The following is a 16,202-nucleotide window of genomic DNA, read 5'->3' on the forward strand; positions in this document are numbered from 1 at the left end:
TAATTACAAAAATGTAATGCCTGCAGCACTTGATATTCCCAGGTGGTCTCCCATCCAAGTACTAACCAAGCCCAACATTGCTTAGCTTCTGAGATCAGACGAGATCAGGCTTATTCAAGGTGGTGTGGCCGCAGGCGATTGCATTTCTGCTTTCATGACTTTTATGTTTAGTGAGCTGGGGGTGATTCCTCCAAAATTTCCTTTTGTCCTCCACACATTTCAATTGTAAAATGTAATGCCTGCAGCACTTGATATTCCCAGGTGGTCTCCCATCCAAGTACTAACCAAGCCCAACATTGCTTAGCTTCTGAGATCAGACGAGATCAGGCTTATTCAAGGTGGTGTGGCCGCAGGCGATTGCATTTCTGCTTTCATGACTTTTATGTTTAGTGAGCTGGGGGTGATTCCTCCAAAATTTCCTTTTGTCCTCCACACATTTCAATTGTAAAATGTAATTACAAAAATGTAATGCCTGCAGCACTTGATATTCCCAGGTGGTCTCCCATCCAAGTACTAACCAAGCCCAACATTGCTTAGCTTCTGAGATCAGACGAGATCAGGCTTATTCAAGGTGGTGTGGCCGCAGGCGATTGCATTTCTGCTTTCATGACTTTTATGTTTAGTGAGCTGGGGGTGATTCCTCCAAAATTTCCTTTTGTCCTCCAAACATTTCAATTGTAAAATGTAATGCCTGCAGCACTTGATATTCCCAGGTGGTCTCCCATCCAAGTACTAACCAAGCCCAACATTGCTTAGCTTCTGAGATCAGACGAGATCAGGCTTATTCAAGGTGGTGTGGCCGCAGGCGATTGCATTTCTGCTTTCATGACTTTTATGTTTAGTGAGCTGGGGGTGATTCCTCCAAAATTTCCTTTTGTCCTCCACACATTTCAATTGTAAAATGTAATTACAAAAATGTAATGCCTGCAGCACTTGATATTCCCAGGTGGTCTCCCATCCAAGTACTAACCAAGCCCAACATTGCTTAGCTTCTGAGATCAGACGAGATCAGGCTTATTCAAGGTGGCGTGGCCGCAGGCGATTGCATTTCTGCTTTCATGACTTTTATGTTTAGTGAGCTGGGGGTGATTCCTCCAAAATTTCCTTTTGTCCTCCACACATTTCAATTGTAAAATGTAATGCCTGCAGCACTTGATATTCCCAGGTGGTCTCCCATCCAAGTACTAACCAAGCCCAACATTGCTTAGCTTCTGAGATCAGACGAGATCAGGCTTATTCAAGGTGGTGTGGCCGCAGGCGATTGCATTTCTGCTTTCATGACTTTTATGTTTAGTGAGCTGGGGGTGATTCCTCCAAAATTTCCTTTTGTCCTCCACACATTTCAATTGTAAAATGTAATTACAAAAATGTAATGCCTGCAGCACTTGATATTCCCAGGTGGTCTCCCATCCAAGTACTAACCAAGCCCAACATTGCTTAGCTTCTGAGATCAGACGAGATCAGGCTTATTCAAGGTGGTGTGGCCGCAGGCGATTGCATTTCTGCTTTCATGACTTTTATGTTTAGTGAGCTGGGGGTGATTCCTCCAAAATTTCCTTTTGTCCTCCACACATTTCAATTGTAAAATGTAATGCCTGCAGCACTTGATATTCCCAGGTGGTCTCCCATCCAAGTACTAACCAAGCCCAACATTGCTTAGCTTCTGAGATCAGACGAGATCAGGCTTATTCAAGGTGGTGTGGCCGCAGGCGATTGCATTTCTGCTTTCATGACTTTTATGTTTAGTGAGCTGGGGGTGATTCCTCCAAAATTTCCTTTTGTCCTCCACACATTTCAATTGTAAAATGTAATGCCTGCAGCACTTGATATTCCCAGGTGGTCTCCCATCCAAGTACTAACCAAGCCCAACATTGCTTAGCTTCTGAGATCAGACGAGATCAGGCTTATTCAAGGTGGTGTGGCCGCAGGCGATTGCATTTCTGCTTTCATGACTTTTATGTTTAGTGAGCTGGGGGTGATTCCTCCAAAATTTCCTTTTGTCCTCCACACATTTCAATTGTAAAATGTAATGCCTGCAGCACTTGATATTCCCAGGTGGTCTCCCATCCAAGTACTAACCAAGCCCAACATTGCTTAGCTTCTGAGATCAGACGAGATCAGGCTTATTCAAGGTGGTGTGGCCGCAGGCGATTGCATTTCTGCTTTCATGACTTTTATGTTTAGTGAGCTGGGGGTGATTCCTCCAAAATTTCCTTTTGTCCTCCACACATTTCAATTGTAAAATGTAATGCCTGCAGCACTTGATATTCCCAGGTGGTCTCCCATCCAAGTACTAACCAAGCCCAACATTGCTTAGCTTCTGAGATCAGACGAGATCAGGCTTATTCAAGGTGGTGTGGCCGCAGGCGATTGCATTTCTGCTTTCATGACTTTTATGTTTAGTGAGCTGGGGGTGATTCCTCCAAAATTTCCTTTTGTCCTCCACACATTTCAATTGTAAAATGTAATGCCTGCAGCACTTGATATTCCCAGGTGGTCTCCCATCCAAGTACTAACCAAGCCCAACATTGCTTAGCTTCTGAGATCAGACGAGATCAGGCTTATTCAAGGTGGTGTGGCCGCAGGCGATTGTATTTCTGCTTTCATGACTTTTATGTTTAGTGAGCTGGGGGTGATTCCTCCAAAATTTCCTTTTGTCCTCCACACATTTCAATTGTAAAATGTAATGCCTGCAGCACTTGATATTCCCAGGTGGTCTCCCATCCAAGTACTAACCAAGCCCAACATTGCTTAGCTTCTGAGATCAGACGAGATCAGGCTTATTCAAGGTGGTGTGGCCGCAGGCGATTGCATTTCTGCTTTCATGACTTTTATGTTTAGTGAGCTGGGGGTGATTCCTCCAAAATTTCCTTTTGTCCTCCACACATTTCAATTGTAAAATGTAATTACAAAAATGTAATGCCTGCAGCACTTGATATTCCCAGGTGGTCTCCCATCCAAGTACTAACCAAGCCCAACATTGCTTAGCTTCTGAGATCAGACGAGATCAGGCTTATTCAAGGTGGTGTGGCCGCAGGCGATTGCATTTCTGCTTTCATGACTTTTATGTTTAGTGAGCTGGGGGTGATTCCTCCAAAATTTCCTTTTGTCCTCCACACATTTCAATTGTAAAATGTAATTACAAAAATGTAATGCCTGCAGCACTTGATATTCCCAGGTGGTCTCCCATCCAAGTACTAACCAAGCCCAACATTGCTTAGCTTCTGAGATCAGACGAGATCAGGCTTATTCAAGGTGGTGTGGCCGCAGGCGATTGCATTTCTGCTTTCATGACTTTTATGTTTAGTGAGCTGGGGGTGATTCCTCCAAAATTTCCTTTTGTCCTCCACACATTTCAATTGTAAAATGTAATGCCTGCAGCACTTGATATTCCCAGGTGGTCTCCCATCCAAGTACTAACCAAGCCCAACATTGCTTAGCTTCTGAGATCAGACGAGATCAGGCTTATTCAAGGTGGTGTGGCCGCAGGCGATTGCATTTCTGCTTTCATGACTTTTATGTTTAGTGAGCTGGGGGTGATTCCTCCAAAATTTCCTTTTGTCCTCCACACATTTCAATTGTAAAATGTAATGCCTGCAGCACTTGATATTCCCAGGTGGTCTCCCATCCAAGTACTAACCAAGCCCAACATTGCTTAGCTTCTGAGATCAGACGAGATCAGGCTTATTCAAGGTGGTGTGGCCGCAGGCGACTGCATTTCTGCTTTCATGACTTTTATGTTTAGTGAGCTGGGGGTGATTCCTCCAAAATTTCCTTTTGTCCTCCACACATTTCAATTGTAAAATGTAATGCCTGCAGCACTTGATATTCCCAGGTGGTCTCCCATCCAAGTACTAACCAAGCCCAACATTGCTTAGCTTCTGAGATCAGACGAGATCAGGCTTATTCAAGGTGGTGTGGCCGCAGGCGATTGCATTTCTGCTTTCATGACTTTTATGTTTAGTGAGCTGGGGGTGATTCCTCCAAAATTTCCTTTTGTCCTCCACACATTTCAATTGTAAAATGTAATGCCTGCAGCACTTGATATTCCCAGGTGGTCTCCCATCCAAGTACTAACCAAGCCCAACATTGCTTAGCTTCTGAGATCAGACGAGATCAGGCTTATTCAAGGTGGTGTGGCCGCAGGCGATTGCATTTCTGCTTTCATGACTTTTATGTTTAGTGAGCTGGGGGTGATTCCTCCAAAATTTCCTTTTGTCCTCCACACATTTCAATTGTAAAATGTAATTACAAAAATGTAATGCCTGCAGCACTTGATATTCCCAGGTGGTCTCCCATCCAAGTACTAACCAAGCCCAACATTGCTTAGCTTCTGAGATCAGACGAGATCAGGCTTATTCAAGGTGGTGTGGCCGCAGGCGATTGCATTTCTGCTTTCATGACTTTTATGTTTAGTGAGCTGGGGGTGATTCCTCCAAAATTTCCTTTTGTCCTCCACACATTTCAATTGTAAAATGTAATGCCTGCAGCACTTGATATTCCCAGGTGGTCTCCCATCCAAGTACTAACCAAGCCCAACATTGCTTAGCTTCTGAGATCAGACGAGATCAGGCTTATTCAAGGTGGTGTGGCCGCAGGCGATTGCATTTCTGCTTTCATGACTTTTATGTTTAGTGAGCTGGGGGTGATTCCTCCAAAATTTCCTTTTGTCCTCCACACATTTCAATTGTAAAATGTAATGCCTGCAGCACTTGATATTCCCAGGTGGTCTCCCATCCAAGTACTAACCAAGCCCAACATTGCTTAGCTTCTGAGATCAGACGAGATCAGGCTTATTCAAGGTGGTGTGGCCGCAGGCGATTGCATTTCTGCTTTCATGACTTTTATGTTTAGTGAGCTGGGGGTGATTCCTCCAAAATTTCCTTTTGTCCTCCACACATTTCAATTGTAAAATGTAATGCCTGCAGCACTTGATATTCCCAGGTGGTCTCCCATCCAAGTACTAACCAAGCCCAACATTGCTTAGCTTCTGAGATCAGACGAGATCAGGCTTATTCAAGGTGGTGTGGCCGCAGGCGATTGCATTTCTGCTTTCATGACTTTTATGTTTAGTGAGCTGGGGGTGATTCCTCCAAAATTTCCTTTTGTCCTCCACACATTTCAATTGTAAAATGTAATGCCTGCAGCACTTGATATTCCCAGGTGGTCTCCCATCCAAGTACTAACCAAGCCCAACATTGCTTAGCTTCTGAGATCAGACGAGATCAGGCTTATTCAAGGTGGTGTGGCCGCAGGCGATTGCATTTCTGCTTTCATGACTTTTATGTTTAGTGAGCTGGGGGTGATTCCTCCAAAATTTCCTTTTGTCCTCCACACATTTCAATTGTAAAATGTAATGCCTGCAGCACTTGATATTCCCAGGTGGTCTCCCATCCAAGTACTAACCAAGCCCAACATTGCTTAGCTTCTGAGATCAGACGAGATCAGGCTTATTCAAGGTGGTGTGGCCGCAGGCGATTGCATTTCTGCTTTCATGACTTTTATGTTTAGTGAGCTGGGGGTGATTCCTCCAAAATTTCCTTTTGTCCTCCACACATTTCAATTGTAAAATGTAATGCCTGCAGCACTTGATATTCCCAGGTGGTCTCCCATCCAAGTACTAACCAAGCCCAACATTGCTTAGCTTCTGAGATCAGACGAGATCAGGCTTATTCAAGGTGGTGTGGCCGCAGGCGATTGCATTTCTGCTTTCATGACTTTTATGTTTAGTGAGCTGGGGGTGATTCCTCCAAAATTTCCTTTTGTCCTCCACACATTTCAATTGTAAAATGTAATGCCTGCAGCACTTGATATTCCCAGGTGGTCTCCCATCCAAGTACTAACCAAGCCCAACATTGCTTAGCTTCTGAGATCAGACGAGATCAGGCTTATTCAAGGTGGTGTGGCCGCAGGCGATTGCATTTCTGCTTTCATGACTTTTATGTTTAGTGAGCTGGGGGTGATTCCTCCAAAATTTCCTTTTGTCCTCCACACATTTCAATTGTAAAATGTAATGCCTGCAGCACTTGATATTCCCAGGTGGTCTCCCATCCAAGTACTAACCAAGCCCAACATTGCTTAGCTTCTGAGATCAGACGAGATCAGGCTTATTCAAGGTGGTGTGGCCGCAGGCGATTGCATTTCTGCTTTCATGACTTTTATGTTTAGTGAGCTGGGGGTGATTCCTCCAAAATTTCCTTTTGTCCTCCACACATTTCAATTGTAAAATGTAATGCCTGCAGCACTTGATATTCCCAGGTGGTCTCCCATCCAAGTACTAACCAAGCCCAACATTGCTTAGCTTCTGAGATCAGACGAGATCAGGCTTATTCAAGGTGGTGTGGCCGCAGGCGATTGCATTTCTGCTTTCATGACTTTTATGTTTAGTGAGCTGGGGGTGATTCCTCCAAAATTTCCTTTTGTCCTCCACACATTTCAATTGTAAAATGTAATGCCTGCAGCACTTGATATTCCCAGGTGGTCTCCCATCCAAGTACTAACCAAGCCCAACATTGCTTAGCTTCTGAGATCAGACGAGATCAGGCTTATTCAAGGTGGTGTGGCCGCAGGCGATTGCATTTCTGCTTTCATGACTTTTATGTTTAGTGAGCTGGGGGTGATTCCTCCAAAATTTCCTTTTGTCCTCCACACATTTCAATTGTAAAATGTAATGCCTGCAGCACTTGATATTCCCAGGTGGTCTCCCATCCAAGTACTAACCAAGCCCAACATTGCTTAGCTTCTGAGATCAGACGAGATCAGGCTTATTCAAGGTGGTGTGGCCGCAGGCGATTGCATTTCTGCTTTCATGACTTTTATGTTTAGTGAGCTGGGGGTGATTCCTCCAAAATTTCCTTTTGTCCTCCACACATTTCAATTGTAAAATGTAATGCCTGCAGCACTTGATATTCCCAGGTGGTCTCCCATCCAAGTACTAACCAAGCCCAACATTGCTTAGCTTCTGAGATCAGACGAGATCAGGCTTATTCAAGGTGGTGTGGCCGCAGGCGATTGCATTTCTGCTTTCATGACTTTTATGTTTAGTGAGCTGGGGGTGATTCCTCCAAAATTTCCTTTTGTCCTCCACACATTTCAATTGTAAAATGTAATGCCTGCAGCACTTGATATTCCCAGGTGGTCTCCCATCCAAGTACTAACCAAGCCCAACATTGCTTAGCTTCTGAGATCAGACGAGATCAGGCTTATTCAAGGTGGTGTGGCCGCAGGCGATTGCATTTCTGCTTTCATGACTTTTATGTTTAGTGAGCTGGGGGTGATTCCTCCAAAATTTCCTTTTGTCCTCCACACATTTCAATTGTAAAATGTAATGCCTGCAGCACTTGATATTCCCAGGTGGTCTCCCATCCAAGTACTAACCAAGCCCAACATTGCTTAGCTTCTGAGATCAGACGAGATCAGGCTTATTCAAGGTGGTGTGGCCGCAGGCGATTGCATTTCTGCTTTCATGACTTTTATGTTTAGTGAGCTGGGGGTGATTCCTCCAAAATTTCCTTTTGTCCTCCACACATTTCAATTGTAAAATGTAATGCCTGCAGCACTTGATATTCCCAGGTGGTCTCCCATCCAAGTACTAACCAAGCCCAACATTGCTTAGCTTCTGAGATCAGACGAGATCAGGCTTATTCAAGGTGGTGTGGCCGCAGGCGATTGCATTTCTGCTTTCATGACTTTTATGTTTAGTGAGCTGGGGGTGATTCCTCCAAAATTTCCTTTTGTCCTCCACACATTTCAATTGTAAAATGTAATGCCTGCAGCACTTGATATTCCCAGGTGGTCTCCCATCCAAGTACTAACCAAGCCCAACATTGCTTAGCTTCTGAGATCAGACGAGATCAGGCTTATTCAAGGTGGTGTGGCCGCAGGCGATTGCATTTCTGCTTTCATGACTTTTATGTTTAGTGAGCTGGGGGTGATTCCTCCAAAATTTCCTTTTGTCCTCCACACATTTCAATTGTAAAATGTAATGCCTGCAGCACTTGATATTCCCAGGTGGTCTCCCATCCAAGTACTAACCAAGCCCAACATTGCTTAGCTTCTGAGATCAGACGAGATCAGGCTTATTCAAGGTGGTGTGGCCGCAGGCGATTGCATTTCTGCTTTCATGACTTTTATGTTTAGTGAGCTGGGGGTGATTCCTCCAAAATTTCCTTTTGTCCTCCACACATTTCAATTGTAAAATGTAATGCCTGCAGCACTTGATATTCCAGGTGGTCTCCCATCCAAGTACTAACCAAGCCCAACATTGCTTAGCTTCTGAGATCAGACGAGATCAGGCTTATTCAAGGTGGTGTGGCCGCAGGCGATTGCATTTCTGCTTTCATGACTTTTATGTTTAGTGAGCTGGGGGTGATTCCTCCAAAATTTCCTTTTGTCCTCCACACATTTCAATTGTAAAATGTAATGCCTGCAGCACTTGATATTCCCAGGTGGTCTCCCATCCAAGTACTAACCAAGCCCAACATTGCTTAGCTTCTGAGATCAGACGAGATCAGGCTTATTCAAGGTGGTGTGGCCGCAGGCGATTGCATTTCTGCTTTCATGACTTTTATGTTTAGTGAGCTGGGGTGATTCCTCCAAAATTTCCTTTTGTCCTCCACACATTTCAATTGTAAAATGTAATGCCTGCAGCACTTGATATTCCCAGGTGGTCTCCCATCCAAGTACTAACCAAGCCCAACATTGCTTAGCTTCTGAGATCAGACGAGATCAGGCTTATTCAAGGTGGTGTGGCCGCAGGCGATTGCATTTCTGCTTTCATGACTTTTATGTTTAGTGAGCTGGGGGTGATTCCTCCAAAATTTCCTTTTGTCCTCCACACATTTCAATTGTAAAATGTAATGCCTGCAGCACTTGATATTCCCAGGTGGTCTCCCATCCAAGTACTAACCAAGCCCAACATTGCTTAGCTTCTGAGATCAGACGAGATCAGGCTTATTCAAGGTGGTGTGGCCGCAGGCGATTGCATTTCTGCTTTCATGACTTTTATGTTTAGTGAGCTGGGGGTGATTCCTCCAAAATTTCCTTTTGTCCTCCACACATTTCAATTGTAAAATGTAATGCCTGCAGCACTTGATATTCCCAGGTGGTCTCCCATCCAAGTACTAACCAAGCCCAACATTGCTTAGCTTCTGAGATCAGACGAGATCAGGCTTATTCAAGGTGGTGTGGCCGCAGGCGATTGCATTTCTGCTTTCATGACTTTTATGTTTAGTGAGCTGGGGGTGATTCCTCCAAAATTTCCTTTTGTCCTCCACACATTTCAATTGTAAAATGTAATGCCTGCAGCACTTGATATTCCCAGGTGGTCTCCCATCCAAGTACTAACCAAGCCCAACATTGCTTAGCTTCTGAGATCAGACGAGATCAGGCTTATTCAAGGTGGTGTGGCCGCAGGCGATTGCATTTCTGCTTTCATGACTTTTATGTTTAGTGAGCTGGGGGTGATTCCTCCAAATTTCCTTTTGTCCTCCACACATTTCAATTGTAAAATGTAATGCCTGCAGCACTTGATATTCCCAGGTGGTCTCCCATCCAAGTACTAACCAAGCCCAACATTGCTTAGCTTCTGAGATCAGACGAGATCAGGCTTATTCAAGGTGGTGTGGCCGCAGGCGACTGCATTTCTGCTTTCATGACTTTTATGTTTAGTGAGCTGGGGGTGATTCCTCCAAAATTTCCTTTTGTCCTCCACACATTTCAATTGTAAAATGTAATGCCTGCAGCACTTGATATCCCAGGTGGTCTCCCATCCAAGTACTAACCAAGCCCAACATTGCTTAGCTTCTGAGATCAGACGAGATCAGGCTTATTCAAGGTGGTGTGGCCGCAGGCGATTGCATTTCTGCTTTCATGACTTTTATGTTTAGTGAGCTGGGGGTGATTCCTCCAAAATTTCCTTTTGTCCTCCACACATTTCAATTGTAAAATGTATTACAAAATGTAATGCCTGCAGCACTTGATATTCCCAGGTGGTCTCCCATCCAAGTACTAACCAAGCCCAACATTGCTTAGCTTCTGAGATCAGACGAGATCAGGCTTATTCAAGGTGGTGTGGCCGCAGGCGATTGCATTTCTGCTTTCATGACTTTTATGTTTAGTGAGCTGGGGGTGATTCCTCCAAAATTTCCTTTTGTCCTCCACACATTTCAATTGTAAAATGTAATGCCTGCAGCACTTGATATTCCCAGGTGGTCTCCCATCCAAGTACTAACCAAGCCCAACATTGCTTAGCTTCTGAGATCAGACGAGATCAGGCTTATTCAAGGTGGTGTGGCCGCAGGCGATTGCATTTCTGCTTTCATGACTTTTATGTTTAGTGAGCTGGGGGTGATTCCTCCAAAATTTCCTTTTGTCCTCCACACATTTCAATTGTAAAATGTAATGCCTGCAGCACTTGATATTCCCAGGTGGTCTCCCATCCAAGTACTAACCAAGCCCAACATTGCTTAGCTTCTGAGATCAGACGAGATCAGGCTTATTCAAGGTGGTGTGGCCGCAGGCGATTGCATTTCTGCTTTCATGACTTTTATGTTTAGTGAGCTGGGGGTGATTCCTCCAAAATTTCCTTTTGTCCTCCACACATTTCAATTGTAAAATGTAATGCCTGCAGCACTTGATATTCCCAGGTGGTCTCCCATCCAAGTACTAACCAAGCCCAACATTGCTTAGCTTCTGAGATCAGACGAGATCAGGCTTATTCAAGGTGGTGTGGCCGCAGGCGATTGCATTTCTGCTTTCATGACTTTTATGTTTAGTGAGCTGGGGGTGATTCCTCCAAAATTTCCTTTTGTCCTCCACACATTTCAATTGTAAAATGTAATGCCTGCAGCACTTGATATTCCCAGGTGGTCTCCCATCCAAGTACTAACCAAGCCCAACATTGCTTAGCTTCTGAGATCAGACGAGATCAGGCTTATTCAAGGTGGTGTGGCCGCAGGCGATTGCATTTCTGCTTTCATGACTTTTATGTTTAGTGAGCTGGGGGTGATTCCTCCAAAATTTCCTTTTGTCCTCCACACATTTCAATTGTAAAATGTAATGCCTGCAGCACTTGATATTCCCAGGTGGTCTCCCATCCAAGTACTAACCAAGCCCAACATTGCTTAGCTTCTGAGATCAGACGAGATCAGGCTTATTCAAGGTGGTGTGGCCGCAGGCGATTGCATTTCTGCTTTCATGACTTTTATGTTTAGTGAGCTGGGGGTGATTCCTCCAAAATTTCCTTTTGTCCTCCACACATTTCAATTGTAAAATGTATGCCTGCAGCACTTGATATTCCCAGGTGGTCTCCCATCCAAGTACTAACCAAGCCCAACATTGCTTAGCTTCTGAGATCAGACGAGATCAGGCTTATTCAAGGTGGTGTGGCCGCAGGCGATTGCATTTCTGCTTTCATGACTTTTATGTTTAGTGAGCTGGGGGTGATTCCTCCAAAATTTCCTTTTGTCCTCCACACATTTCAATTAAATGTAATTACAAAATGTAATGCCTGCAGCACTTGATATTCCCAGGTGGTCTCCCATCCAAGTACTAACCAAGCCCAACATTGCTTAGCTTCTGAGATCAGACGAGATCAGGCTTATTCAAGGTGGTGTGGCCGCAGGCGACTGCATTTCTGCTTTCATGACTTTTATGTTTAGTGAGCTGGGGGTGATTCCTCCAAAATTTCCTTTTGTCCTCCACACATTTCAATTGTAAAATGTAATGCCTGCAGCACTTGATATTCCCAGGTGGTCTCCCATCCAAGTACTAACCAAGCCCAACCTTGCTTAGCTTCTGAGATCAGACGAGATCAGGCTTATTCAAGGTGGGTGTGGCCGCAGGCGATTGCATTTCTGCTTTCATGACTTTTATGTTTAGTGAGCTGGGGGTGATTCCTCCAAAATTTCCTTTTGTCCTCCACACATTTCAATTGTAAAATGTAATGCCTGCAGCACTTGATATTCCCAGGTGGTCTCCCATCCAAGTACTAACCAAGCCCAACCTGCTTAGCTTCTGAGATCAGACGAGATCAGGCTTATTCAGGTGGTGTGGCCGCAGGCGACTGCATTTCTGCTTTCATGACTTTTATGTTTAGTGAGCTGGGGGTGATTCCTCCAAAATTCCTTTTGTCTCCACACATTTCAATTGTAAAATGTAATGCCTGCAGCACTTGATATTCCCAGGTGGTCTCCCATCCAAGTACTAACCAAGCCCAACATTGCTTAGCTTCTGAGATCAGACGAGATCAGGCTTATTCAAGGTGGTGTGGCCGCAGGCGATTGCATTTCTGCTTTCATGACTTTTATGTTTAGTGAGCTGGGGGTGATTCCTCCAAATTTCCTTTTGTCCTCCACACATTTCAATTGTAAAATGTAATGCCTGCAGCACTTGAATATTCCCAGGTGGTCTCCCATCCAAGTACTAACCAAGCCAACATTGCTTAGCTTCTGAGATCAGACGAGATCAGGCTTATTCAAGGTGGTGTGGCCGCAGGCGATTGCATTTCTGCTTTCATGACTTTTATGTTTAGTGAGCTGGGGGTGATTCCTCCAAAATTTCCTTTTGTCCTCCACACATTTCAATTGTAAAATGTAATGCCTGCAGCACTTGATATTCCCAGGTGGTCTCCCATCCAAGTACTAACCAAGCCCAACATTGCTTAGCTTCTGAGATCAGACGAGATCAGGCTTATTCAAGGTGGTGTGGCCGCAGGCGATTGCATTTCTGCTTTCATGACTTTTATGTTTAGTGAGCTGGGGTGATTCCTCCAAAATTTCCTTTTGTCCTCCACACATTTCAATTGTAAAATGTAATGCCTGCAGCACTTGATATTCCCAGGTGGTCTCCCATCCAAGTACTAACCAAGCCCAACATTGCTTAGCTTCTGAGATCAGACGAGATCAGGCTTATTCAAGGTGGTGTGGCCGCAGGCGATTGCATTTCTGCTTTCATGACTTTTATGTTTAGTGAGCTGGGGGTGATTCCTCCAAAATTTCCTTTTGTCCTCCACACATTTCAATTGTAAAATGTAATGCCTGCAGCACTTGATATTCCCAGGTGGTCTCCCATCCAAGTACTAACCAAGCCCAACATTGCTTAGCTTCTGAGATCAGACGAGATCAGGCTTATTCAAGGTGGTGTGGCCGCAGGCGATTGCATTTCTGCTTTCATGACTTTTATGTTTAGTGAGCTGGGGGTGATTCCTCCAAAATTTCCTTTTGTCCTCCACACATTTCAATTGTAAAATGTAATGCCTGCAGCACTTGATATTCCCAGGTGGTCTCCCATCCAAGTACTAACCAAGCCCAACATTGCTTAGCTTCTGAGATCAGACGAGATCAGGCTTATTCAAGGTGGTGTGGCCGCAGGCGATTGCATTTCTGCTTTCATGACTTTTATGTTTAGTGAGCTGGGGGTGATTCCTCCAAAATTTCCTTTTGTCCTCCACACATTTCAATTGTAAAATGTAATGCCTGCAGCACTTGATATTCCCAGGTGGTCTCCCATCCAAGTACTAACCAAGCCCAACATTGCTTAGCTTCTGAGATCAGACGAGATCAGGCTTATTCAAGGTGGTGTGGCCGCAGGCGATTGCATTTCTGCTTTCATGACTTTTATGTTTAGTGAGCTGGGGGTGATTCCTCCAAAATTTCCTTTTGTCCTCCACACATTTCAATTGTAAAATGTAATGCCTGCAGCACTTGATATTCCCAGGTGGTCTCCCATCCAAGTACTAACCAAGCCCAACATTGCTTAGCTTCTGAGATCAGACGAGATCAGGCTTATTCAAGGTGGTGTGCCGCAGGCGATTGCATTTCTGCTTTCATGACTTTTATGTTTAGTGAGCTGGGGGTGATTCCTCCAAAATTTCCTTTTTGTCCTCCACACATTTCAATTGTAAAATGTAATGCTGCAGCACTTGATATTCCCAGGTGGTCTCCCATCCAAGTACTAACCAAGCCCAACATTGCTTAGCTTCTGAGATCAGACGAGATCAGGCTTATTCAAGGTGGTGTGGCCGCAGGCGATTGCATTTCTGCTTTCATGACTTTTATGTTTAGTGAGCTGGGGGTGATTCCTCCAAAATTTCCTTTTGTCCTCCACACATTTCAATTGTAAAATGTAATGCCTGCAGCACTTGATATTCCCAGGTGGTCTCCCATCCAAGTACTAACCAAGCCCAACATTGCTTAGCTTCTGAGATCAGACGAGATCAGGCTTATTCAAGGTGGTGTGGCCGCAGGCGATTGCATTTCTGCTTTCATGACTTTTATGTTTAGTGAGCTGGGGGTGATTCCTCCAAAATTTCCTTTTGTCCTCCACACATTTCAATTGTAAAATGTAATGCCTGCAGCACTTGATATTCCCAGGTGGTCTCCCATCCAAGTACTAACCAAGCCCAACATTGCTTAGCTTCTGAGATCAGACGAGATCAGGCTTATTCAAGGTGGTGTGGCCGCAGGCGATTGCATTTCTGCTTTCATGACTTTTATGTTTAGTGAGCTGGGGTGATTCCTCCAAAATTTCCTTTTGTCCTCCACACATTTCAATTGTAAAATGTAATGCCTGCAGCACTTGATATTCCCAGGTGGTCTCCCATCCAAGTACTAACCAAGCCCAACATTGCTTAGCTTCTGAGATCAGACGAGATCAGGCTTATTCAAGGTGGTGTGGCCGCAGGCGATTGCATTTCTGCTTTCATGACTTTTATGTTTAGTGAGCTGGGGGTGATTCCTCCAAAATTTCCTTTTGTCCTCCACACATTTCAATTGTAAAATGTAATGCCTGCAGCACTTGATATTCCCAGGTGGTCTCCCATCCAAGTACTAACCAAGCCCAACATTGCTTAGCTTCTGAGATCAGACGAGATCAGGCTTATTCAAGGTGGTGTGGCCGCAGGCGATTGCATTTCTGCTTTCATGACTTTTATGTTTAGTGAGCTGGGGTGATTCCTCCAAAATTTCCTTTTGTCCTCCACACATTTCAATTGTAAAATGTAATGCCTGCAGCACTTGATATTCCCAGGTGGTCTCCCATCCAAGTACTAACCAAGCCCAACATTGCTTAGCTTCTGAGATCAGACGAGATCAGGCTTATTCAAGGTGGTGTGGCCGCAGGCGATTGCATTTCTGCTTTCATGACTTTTATGTTTAGTGAGCTGGGGGTGATTCCTCCAAAATTTCCTTTTGTCCTCCACACATTTCAATTGTAAAATGTAATGCCTGCAGCACTTGATATTCCCAGGTGGTCTCCCATCCAAGTACTAACCAAGCCCAACATTGCTTAGCTTCTGAGATCAGACGAGATCAGGCTTATTCAAGGTGGTGTGGCCGCAGGCGATTGCATTTCTGCTTTCATGACTTTTATGTTTAGTGAGCTGGGGGTGATTCCTCCAAAATTTCCTTTTGTCCTCCACACATTTCAATTGTAAAATGTAATGCCTGCAGCACTTGATATTCCCAGGTGGTCTCCCATCCAAGTACTAACCAAGCCCAACATTGCTTAGCTTCTGAGATCAGACGAGATCAGGCTTATTCAAGGTGGTGTGGCCGCAGGCGATTGCATTTCTGCTTTCATGACTTTTATGTTTAGTGAGCTGGGGGTGATTCCTCCAAAATTTCCTTTTGTCCTCCACACATTTCAATTGTAAAATGTAATGCCTGCAGCACTTGATATTCCCAGTGGTCTCCCATCCAAGTACTAACCAAGCCCAACATTGCTTAGCTTCTGAGATCAGACGAGATCAGGCTTATTCAAGGTGGTGTGGCCGCAGGCGATTGCATTTCTGCTTTCATGACTTTTATGTTTAGTGAGCTGGGGGTGATTCCTCCAAATTTCCTTTTGTCCCTCCACACATTTCAATTGTAAAATGTAATGCCTGCAGCACTTGATATTCCCAGGTGGTCTCCCATCCAAGTACTAACCAAGCCCAACATTGCTTAGCTTCTGAGATCAGACGAGATCAGGCTTATTCAAGGTGGTGTGGCCGCAGGCGATTGCATTTCTGCTTTCATGACTTTTATGTTTAGTGAGCTGGGGGTGATTCCTCCAAAATTTCCTTTTGTCCTCCACACATTTCAATTGTAAAATGTAATGCCTGCAGCACTTGATATTCCCAGGTGGTCTCCCATCCAAGTACTAACCAAGCCCAACATTGCTTAGCTTCTGAGATCAGACGAGATCAGGCTTATTCAAGGTGG

General features: G+C 44.6%; 70 non-coding genes and 4 pseudogenes across 70 annotated transcripts; all 74 read right to left on the reverse strand.

Annotated features, from left to right (window-relative positions):
- Positions 1 to 17: 17 nt before the first annotated feature.
- Positions 18 to 136, reverse strand: LOC131730747 (5S ribosomal RNA). The gene has a single exon (XR_009324272.1). It is a non-coding gene; the product is annotated as a 5S ribosomal RNA (ribosomal RNA).
- Positions 137 to 236: 100 nt separating this feature from the next.
- Positions 237 to 355, reverse strand: LOC131730749 (5S ribosomal RNA). Its single transcript, XR_009324274.1, has one exon. It is a non-coding gene; the product is annotated as a 5S ribosomal RNA (ribosomal RNA).
- A 114-nt stretch (positions 356 to 469) lies between these two features.
- On the reverse strand, positions 470 to 588 carry LOC131730750 (5S ribosomal RNA). The gene has a single exon (XR_009324275.1). It is a non-coding gene; the product is annotated as a 5S ribosomal RNA (ribosomal RNA).
- Positions 589 to 688: 100 nt separating this feature from the next.
- On the reverse strand, positions 689 to 807 carry LOC131730751 (5S ribosomal RNA). Its single transcript, XR_009324276.1, has one exon. It is a non-coding gene; the product is annotated as a 5S ribosomal RNA (ribosomal RNA).
- Positions 808 to 921: 114 nt separating this feature from the next.
- On the reverse strand, positions 922 to 1,040 carry LOC131730845 (5S ribosomal RNA). The gene has a single exon (XR_009324369.1). It is a non-coding gene; the product is annotated as a 5S ribosomal RNA (ribosomal RNA).
- Positions 1,041 to 1,140: 100 nt separating this feature from the next.
- LOC131730752 (5S ribosomal RNA) lies at positions 1,141 to 1,259 on the reverse strand. The gene has a single exon (XR_009324277.1). It is a non-coding gene; the product is annotated as a 5S ribosomal RNA (ribosomal RNA).
- A 114-nt stretch (positions 1,260 to 1,373) lies between these two features.
- On the reverse strand, positions 1,374 to 1,492 carry LOC131730753 (5S ribosomal RNA). The gene has a single exon (XR_009324278.1). It is a non-coding gene; the product is annotated as a 5S ribosomal RNA (ribosomal RNA).
- Positions 1,493 to 1,592: 100 nt separating this feature from the next.
- Positions 1,593 to 1,711, reverse strand: LOC131730754 (5S ribosomal RNA). Its single transcript, XR_009324279.1, has one exon. It is a non-coding gene; the product is annotated as a 5S ribosomal RNA (ribosomal RNA).
- A 100-nt stretch (positions 1,712 to 1,811) lies between these two features.
- LOC131730755 (5S ribosomal RNA) lies at positions 1,812 to 1,930 on the reverse strand. The gene has a single exon (XR_009324280.1). It is a non-coding gene; the product is annotated as a 5S ribosomal RNA (ribosomal RNA).
- A 100-nt stretch (positions 1,931 to 2,030) lies between these two features.
- Positions 2,031 to 2,149, reverse strand: LOC131730756 (5S ribosomal RNA). Its single transcript, XR_009324281.1, has one exon. It is a non-coding gene; the product is annotated as a 5S ribosomal RNA (ribosomal RNA).
- A 100-nt stretch (positions 2,150 to 2,249) lies between these two features.
- Positions 2,250 to 2,368, reverse strand: LOC131730757 (5S ribosomal RNA). The gene has a single exon (XR_009324282.1). It is a non-coding gene; the product is annotated as a 5S ribosomal RNA (ribosomal RNA).
- A 100-nt stretch (positions 2,369 to 2,468) lies between these two features.
- Positions 2,469 to 2,587, reverse strand: LOC131730758 (5S ribosomal RNA). Its single transcript, XR_009324283.1, has one exon. It is a non-coding gene; the product is annotated as a 5S ribosomal RNA (ribosomal RNA).
- A 100-nt stretch (positions 2,588 to 2,687) lies between these two features.
- On the reverse strand, positions 2,688 to 2,806 carry LOC131730761 (5S ribosomal RNA). Its single transcript, XR_009324285.1, has one exon. It is a non-coding gene; the product is annotated as a 5S ribosomal RNA (ribosomal RNA).
- A 114-nt stretch (positions 2,807 to 2,920) lies between these two features.
- LOC131730762 (5S ribosomal RNA) lies at positions 2,921 to 3,039 on the reverse strand. The gene has a single exon (XR_009324286.1). It is a non-coding gene; the product is annotated as a 5S ribosomal RNA (ribosomal RNA).
- A 114-nt stretch (positions 3,040 to 3,153) lies between these two features.
- LOC131730763 (5S ribosomal RNA) lies at positions 3,154 to 3,272 on the reverse strand. Its single transcript, XR_009324287.1, has one exon. It is a non-coding gene; the product is annotated as a 5S ribosomal RNA (ribosomal RNA).
- A 100-nt stretch (positions 3,273 to 3,372) lies between these two features.
- LOC131730764 (5S ribosomal RNA) lies at positions 3,373 to 3,491 on the reverse strand. The gene has a single exon (XR_009324288.1). It is a non-coding gene; the product is annotated as a 5S ribosomal RNA (ribosomal RNA).
- Positions 3,492 to 3,591: 100 nt separating this feature from the next.
- Positions 3,592 to 3,710, reverse strand: LOC131730765 (5S ribosomal RNA). Its single transcript, XR_009324289.1, has one exon. It is a non-coding gene; the product is annotated as a 5S ribosomal RNA (ribosomal RNA).
- Positions 3,711 to 3,810: 100 nt separating this feature from the next.
- On the reverse strand, positions 3,811 to 3,929 carry LOC131730766 (5S ribosomal RNA). The gene has a single exon (XR_009324291.1). It is a non-coding gene; the product is annotated as a 5S ribosomal RNA (ribosomal RNA).
- A 100-nt stretch (positions 3,930 to 4,029) lies between these two features.
- On the reverse strand, positions 4,030 to 4,148 carry LOC131730767 (5S ribosomal RNA). The gene has a single exon (XR_009324292.1). It is a non-coding gene; the product is annotated as a 5S ribosomal RNA (ribosomal RNA).
- A 114-nt stretch (positions 4,149 to 4,262) lies between these two features.
- Positions 4,263 to 4,381, reverse strand: LOC131730768 (5S ribosomal RNA). Its single transcript, XR_009324293.1, has one exon. It is a non-coding gene; the product is annotated as a 5S ribosomal RNA (ribosomal RNA).
- A 100-nt stretch (positions 4,382 to 4,481) lies between these two features.
- Positions 4,482 to 4,600, reverse strand: LOC131730769 (5S ribosomal RNA). The gene has a single exon (XR_009324294.1). It is a non-coding gene; the product is annotated as a 5S ribosomal RNA (ribosomal RNA).
- A 100-nt stretch (positions 4,601 to 4,700) lies between these two features.
- Positions 4,701 to 4,819, reverse strand: LOC131730770 (5S ribosomal RNA). Its single transcript, XR_009324295.1, has one exon. It is a non-coding gene; the product is annotated as a 5S ribosomal RNA (ribosomal RNA).
- A 100-nt stretch (positions 4,820 to 4,919) lies between these two features.
- Positions 4,920 to 5,038, reverse strand: LOC131730773 (5S ribosomal RNA). Its single transcript, XR_009324297.1, has one exon. It is a non-coding gene; the product is annotated as a 5S ribosomal RNA (ribosomal RNA).
- A 100-nt stretch (positions 5,039 to 5,138) lies between these two features.
- Positions 5,139 to 5,257, reverse strand: LOC131730774 (5S ribosomal RNA). The gene has a single exon (XR_009324298.1). It is a non-coding gene; the product is annotated as a 5S ribosomal RNA (ribosomal RNA).
- A 100-nt stretch (positions 5,258 to 5,357) lies between these two features.
- LOC131730775 (5S ribosomal RNA) lies at positions 5,358 to 5,476 on the reverse strand. Its single transcript, XR_009324299.1, has one exon. It is a non-coding gene; the product is annotated as a 5S ribosomal RNA (ribosomal RNA).
- A 100-nt stretch (positions 5,477 to 5,576) lies between these two features.
- On the reverse strand, positions 5,577 to 5,695 carry LOC131730776 (5S ribosomal RNA). The gene has a single exon (XR_009324300.1). It is a non-coding gene; the product is annotated as a 5S ribosomal RNA (ribosomal RNA).
- Positions 5,696 to 5,795: 100 nt separating this feature from the next.
- LOC131730777 (5S ribosomal RNA) lies at positions 5,796 to 5,914 on the reverse strand. Its single transcript, XR_009324301.1, has one exon. It is a non-coding gene; the product is annotated as a 5S ribosomal RNA (ribosomal RNA).
- A 100-nt stretch (positions 5,915 to 6,014) lies between these two features.
- On the reverse strand, positions 6,015 to 6,133 carry LOC131730778 (5S ribosomal RNA). Its single transcript, XR_009324302.1, has one exon. It is a non-coding gene; the product is annotated as a 5S ribosomal RNA (ribosomal RNA).
- A 100-nt stretch (positions 6,134 to 6,233) lies between these two features.
- Positions 6,234 to 6,352, reverse strand: LOC131730779 (5S ribosomal RNA). Its single transcript, XR_009324303.1, has one exon. It is a non-coding gene; the product is annotated as a 5S ribosomal RNA (ribosomal RNA).
- A 100-nt stretch (positions 6,353 to 6,452) lies between these two features.
- On the reverse strand, positions 6,453 to 6,571 carry LOC131730780 (5S ribosomal RNA). The gene has a single exon (XR_009324304.1). It is a non-coding gene; the product is annotated as a 5S ribosomal RNA (ribosomal RNA).
- A 100-nt stretch (positions 6,572 to 6,671) lies between these two features.
- LOC131730781 (5S ribosomal RNA) lies at positions 6,672 to 6,790 on the reverse strand. Its single transcript, XR_009324305.1, has one exon. It is a non-coding gene; the product is annotated as a 5S ribosomal RNA (ribosomal RNA).
- Positions 6,791 to 6,890: 100 nt separating this feature from the next.
- LOC131730782 (5S ribosomal RNA) lies at positions 6,891 to 7,009 on the reverse strand. Its single transcript, XR_009324306.1, has one exon. It is a non-coding gene; the product is annotated as a 5S ribosomal RNA (ribosomal RNA).
- Positions 7,010 to 7,109: 100 nt separating this feature from the next.
- Positions 7,110 to 7,228, reverse strand: LOC131730784 (5S ribosomal RNA). The gene has a single exon (XR_009324308.1). It is a non-coding gene; the product is annotated as a 5S ribosomal RNA (ribosomal RNA).
- A 100-nt stretch (positions 7,229 to 7,328) lies between these two features.
- Positions 7,329 to 7,447, reverse strand: LOC131730785 (5S ribosomal RNA). The gene has a single exon (XR_009324309.1). It is a non-coding gene; the product is annotated as a 5S ribosomal RNA (ribosomal RNA).
- Positions 7,448 to 7,547: 100 nt separating this feature from the next.
- LOC131730786 (5S ribosomal RNA) lies at positions 7,548 to 7,666 on the reverse strand. The gene has a single exon (XR_009324310.1). It is a non-coding gene; the product is annotated as a 5S ribosomal RNA (ribosomal RNA).
- Positions 7,667 to 7,766: 100 nt separating this feature from the next.
- On the reverse strand, positions 7,767 to 7,885 carry LOC131730787 (5S ribosomal RNA). Its single transcript, XR_009324311.1, has one exon. It is a non-coding gene; the product is annotated as a 5S ribosomal RNA (ribosomal RNA).
- Positions 7,886 to 7,985: 100 nt separating this feature from the next.
- Positions 7,986 to 8,104, reverse strand: LOC131730788 (5S ribosomal RNA). The gene has a single exon (XR_009324312.1). It is a non-coding gene; the product is annotated as a 5S ribosomal RNA (ribosomal RNA).
- Positions 8,105 to 8,204: 100 nt separating this feature from the next.
- On the reverse strand, positions 8,205 to 8,322 carry LOC131730876 (5S ribosomal RNA; annotated as a pseudogene).
- Positions 8,323 to 8,422: 100 nt separating this feature from the next.
- On the reverse strand, positions 8,423 to 8,541 carry LOC131730789 (5S ribosomal RNA). The gene has a single exon (XR_009324313.1). It is a non-coding gene; the product is annotated as a 5S ribosomal RNA (ribosomal RNA).
- Positions 8,542 to 8,640: 99 nt separating this feature from the next.
- On the reverse strand, positions 8,641 to 8,759 carry LOC131730790 (5S ribosomal RNA). The gene has a single exon (XR_009324314.1). It is a non-coding gene; the product is annotated as a 5S ribosomal RNA (ribosomal RNA).
- A 100-nt stretch (positions 8,760 to 8,859) lies between these two features.
- On the reverse strand, positions 8,860 to 8,978 carry LOC131730791 (5S ribosomal RNA). Its single transcript, XR_009324315.1, has one exon. It is a non-coding gene; the product is annotated as a 5S ribosomal RNA (ribosomal RNA).
- A 100-nt stretch (positions 8,979 to 9,078) lies between these two features.
- Positions 9,079 to 9,197, reverse strand: LOC131730792 (5S ribosomal RNA). The gene has a single exon (XR_009324316.1). It is a non-coding gene; the product is annotated as a 5S ribosomal RNA (ribosomal RNA).
- A 100-nt stretch (positions 9,198 to 9,297) lies between these two features.
- Positions 9,298 to 9,416, reverse strand: LOC131730793 (5S ribosomal RNA). Its single transcript, XR_009324317.1, has one exon. It is a non-coding gene; the product is annotated as a 5S ribosomal RNA (ribosomal RNA).
- A 99-nt stretch (positions 9,417 to 9,515) lies between these two features.
- Positions 9,516 to 9,634, reverse strand: LOC131730795 (5S ribosomal RNA). The gene has a single exon (XR_009324319.1). It is a non-coding gene; the product is annotated as a 5S ribosomal RNA (ribosomal RNA).
- A 100-nt stretch (positions 9,635 to 9,734) lies between these two features.
- Positions 9,735 to 9,852, reverse strand: LOC131730867 (5S ribosomal RNA). Its single transcript, XR_009324391.1, has one exon. It is a non-coding gene; the product is annotated as a 5S ribosomal RNA (ribosomal RNA).
- Positions 9,853 to 9,964: 112 nt separating this feature from the next.
- Positions 9,965 to 10,083, reverse strand: LOC131730796 (5S ribosomal RNA). Its single transcript, XR_009324320.1, has one exon. It is a non-coding gene; the product is annotated as a 5S ribosomal RNA (ribosomal RNA).
- A 100-nt stretch (positions 10,084 to 10,183) lies between these two features.
- Positions 10,184 to 10,302, reverse strand: LOC131730797 (5S ribosomal RNA). The gene has a single exon (XR_009324321.1). It is a non-coding gene; the product is annotated as a 5S ribosomal RNA (ribosomal RNA).
- A 100-nt stretch (positions 10,303 to 10,402) lies between these two features.
- On the reverse strand, positions 10,403 to 10,521 carry LOC131730798 (5S ribosomal RNA). Its single transcript, XR_009324322.1, has one exon. It is a non-coding gene; the product is annotated as a 5S ribosomal RNA (ribosomal RNA).
- A 100-nt stretch (positions 10,522 to 10,621) lies between these two features.
- Positions 10,622 to 10,740, reverse strand: LOC131730799 (5S ribosomal RNA). Its single transcript, XR_009324323.1, has one exon. It is a non-coding gene; the product is annotated as a 5S ribosomal RNA (ribosomal RNA).
- Positions 10,741 to 10,840: 100 nt separating this feature from the next.
- Positions 10,841 to 10,959, reverse strand: LOC131730800 (5S ribosomal RNA). Its single transcript, XR_009324324.1, has one exon. It is a non-coding gene; the product is annotated as a 5S ribosomal RNA (ribosomal RNA).
- A 100-nt stretch (positions 10,960 to 11,059) lies between these two features.
- On the reverse strand, positions 11,060 to 11,178 carry LOC131730801 (5S ribosomal RNA). Its single transcript, XR_009324325.1, has one exon. It is a non-coding gene; the product is annotated as a 5S ribosomal RNA (ribosomal RNA).
- A 99-nt stretch (positions 11,179 to 11,277) lies between these two features.
- On the reverse strand, positions 11,278 to 11,396 carry LOC131730802 (5S ribosomal RNA). The gene has a single exon (XR_009324326.1). It is a non-coding gene; the product is annotated as a 5S ribosomal RNA (ribosomal RNA).
- A 110-nt stretch (positions 11,397 to 11,506) lies between these two features.
- LOC131730803 (5S ribosomal RNA) lies at positions 11,507 to 11,625 on the reverse strand. Its single transcript, XR_009324327.1, has one exon. It is a non-coding gene; the product is annotated as a 5S ribosomal RNA (ribosomal RNA).
- A 100-nt stretch (positions 11,626 to 11,725) lies between these two features.
- Positions 11,726 to 11,845, reverse strand: LOC131730827 (5S ribosomal RNA). Its single transcript, XR_009324351.1, has one exon. It is a non-coding gene; the product is annotated as a 5S ribosomal RNA (ribosomal RNA).
- A 100-nt stretch (positions 11,846 to 11,945) lies between these two features.
- LOC131730859 (5S ribosomal RNA) lies at positions 11,946 to 12,062 on the reverse strand. The gene has a single exon (XR_009324383.1). It is a non-coding gene; the product is annotated as a 5S ribosomal RNA (ribosomal RNA).
- A 98-nt stretch (positions 12,063 to 12,160) lies between these two features.
- LOC131730804 (5S ribosomal RNA) lies at positions 12,161 to 12,279 on the reverse strand. Its single transcript, XR_009324328.1, has one exon. It is a non-coding gene; the product is annotated as a 5S ribosomal RNA (ribosomal RNA).
- Positions 12,280 to 12,378: 99 nt separating this feature from the next.
- Positions 12,379 to 12,497, reverse strand: LOC131730881 (5S ribosomal RNA; annotated as a pseudogene).
- A 100-nt stretch (positions 12,498 to 12,597) lies between these two features.
- On the reverse strand, positions 12,598 to 12,716 carry LOC131730806 (5S ribosomal RNA). Its single transcript, XR_009324330.1, has one exon. It is a non-coding gene; the product is annotated as a 5S ribosomal RNA (ribosomal RNA).
- Positions 12,717 to 12,815: 99 nt separating this feature from the next.
- Positions 12,816 to 12,934, reverse strand: LOC131730807 (5S ribosomal RNA). Its single transcript, XR_009324331.1, has one exon. It is a non-coding gene; the product is annotated as a 5S ribosomal RNA (ribosomal RNA).
- Positions 12,935 to 13,034: 100 nt separating this feature from the next.
- On the reverse strand, positions 13,035 to 13,153 carry LOC131730808 (5S ribosomal RNA). The gene has a single exon (XR_009324332.1). It is a non-coding gene; the product is annotated as a 5S ribosomal RNA (ribosomal RNA).
- A 100-nt stretch (positions 13,154 to 13,253) lies between these two features.
- On the reverse strand, positions 13,254 to 13,372 carry LOC131730809 (5S ribosomal RNA). Its single transcript, XR_009324333.1, has one exon. It is a non-coding gene; the product is annotated as a 5S ribosomal RNA (ribosomal RNA).
- Positions 13,373 to 13,472: 100 nt separating this feature from the next.
- On the reverse strand, positions 13,473 to 13,591 carry LOC131730810 (5S ribosomal RNA). Its single transcript, XR_009324334.1, has one exon. It is a non-coding gene; the product is annotated as a 5S ribosomal RNA (ribosomal RNA).
- Positions 13,592 to 13,691: 100 nt separating this feature from the next.
- LOC131730877 (5S ribosomal RNA) lies at positions 13,692 to 13,809 on the reverse strand (annotated as a pseudogene).
- Positions 13,810 to 13,909: 100 nt separating this feature from the next.
- LOC131730871 (5S ribosomal RNA) lies at positions 13,910 to 14,028 on the reverse strand. The gene has a single exon (XR_009324395.1). It is a non-coding gene; the product is annotated as a 5S ribosomal RNA (ribosomal RNA).
- A 100-nt stretch (positions 14,029 to 14,128) lies between these two features.
- Positions 14,129 to 14,247, reverse strand: LOC131730812 (5S ribosomal RNA). Its single transcript, XR_009324336.1, has one exon. It is a non-coding gene; the product is annotated as a 5S ribosomal RNA (ribosomal RNA).
- Positions 14,248 to 14,347: 100 nt separating this feature from the next.
- Positions 14,348 to 14,466, reverse strand: LOC131730813 (5S ribosomal RNA). The gene has a single exon (XR_009324337.1). It is a non-coding gene; the product is annotated as a 5S ribosomal RNA (ribosomal RNA).
- Positions 14,467 to 14,565: 99 nt separating this feature from the next.
- On the reverse strand, positions 14,566 to 14,684 carry LOC131730814 (5S ribosomal RNA). Its single transcript, XR_009324338.1, has one exon. It is a non-coding gene; the product is annotated as a 5S ribosomal RNA (ribosomal RNA).
- Positions 14,685 to 14,784: 100 nt separating this feature from the next.
- Positions 14,785 to 14,903, reverse strand: LOC131730815 (5S ribosomal RNA). Its single transcript, XR_009324339.1, has one exon. It is a non-coding gene; the product is annotated as a 5S ribosomal RNA (ribosomal RNA).
- A 99-nt stretch (positions 14,904 to 15,002) lies between these two features.
- Positions 15,003 to 15,121, reverse strand: LOC131730816 (5S ribosomal RNA). Its single transcript, XR_009324340.1, has one exon. It is a non-coding gene; the product is annotated as a 5S ribosomal RNA (ribosomal RNA).
- Positions 15,122 to 15,221: 100 nt separating this feature from the next.
- LOC131730818 (5S ribosomal RNA) lies at positions 15,222 to 15,340 on the reverse strand. Its single transcript, XR_009324342.1, has one exon. It is a non-coding gene; the product is annotated as a 5S ribosomal RNA (ribosomal RNA).
- Positions 15,341 to 15,440: 100 nt separating this feature from the next.
- Positions 15,441 to 15,559, reverse strand: LOC131730819 (5S ribosomal RNA). Its single transcript, XR_009324343.1, has one exon. It is a non-coding gene; the product is annotated as a 5S ribosomal RNA (ribosomal RNA).
- A 100-nt stretch (positions 15,560 to 15,659) lies between these two features.
- LOC131730869 (5S ribosomal RNA) lies at positions 15,660 to 15,777 on the reverse strand. Its single transcript, XR_009324393.1, has one exon. It is a non-coding gene; the product is annotated as a 5S ribosomal RNA (ribosomal RNA).
- A 100-nt stretch (positions 15,778 to 15,877) lies between these two features.
- LOC131730820 (5S ribosomal RNA) lies at positions 15,878 to 15,996 on the reverse strand. Its single transcript, XR_009324344.1, has one exon. It is a non-coding gene; the product is annotated as a 5S ribosomal RNA (ribosomal RNA).
- Positions 15,997 to 16,096: 100 nt separating this feature from the next.
- Positions 16,097 to 16,202, reverse strand: LOC131730887 (5S ribosomal RNA; annotated as a pseudogene; the record flags this gene model as incomplete).

This window comes from Acipenser ruthenus, unplaced genomic scaffold (genome assembly GCF_902713425.1).
Source record: "Acipenser ruthenus unplaced genomic scaffold, fAciRut3.2 maternal haplotype, whole genome shotgun sequence".
NCBI classification, from domain to species: domain Eukaryota; kingdom Metazoa; phylum Chordata; class Actinopteri; order Acipenseriformes; family Acipenseridae; genus Acipenser; species Acipenser ruthenus.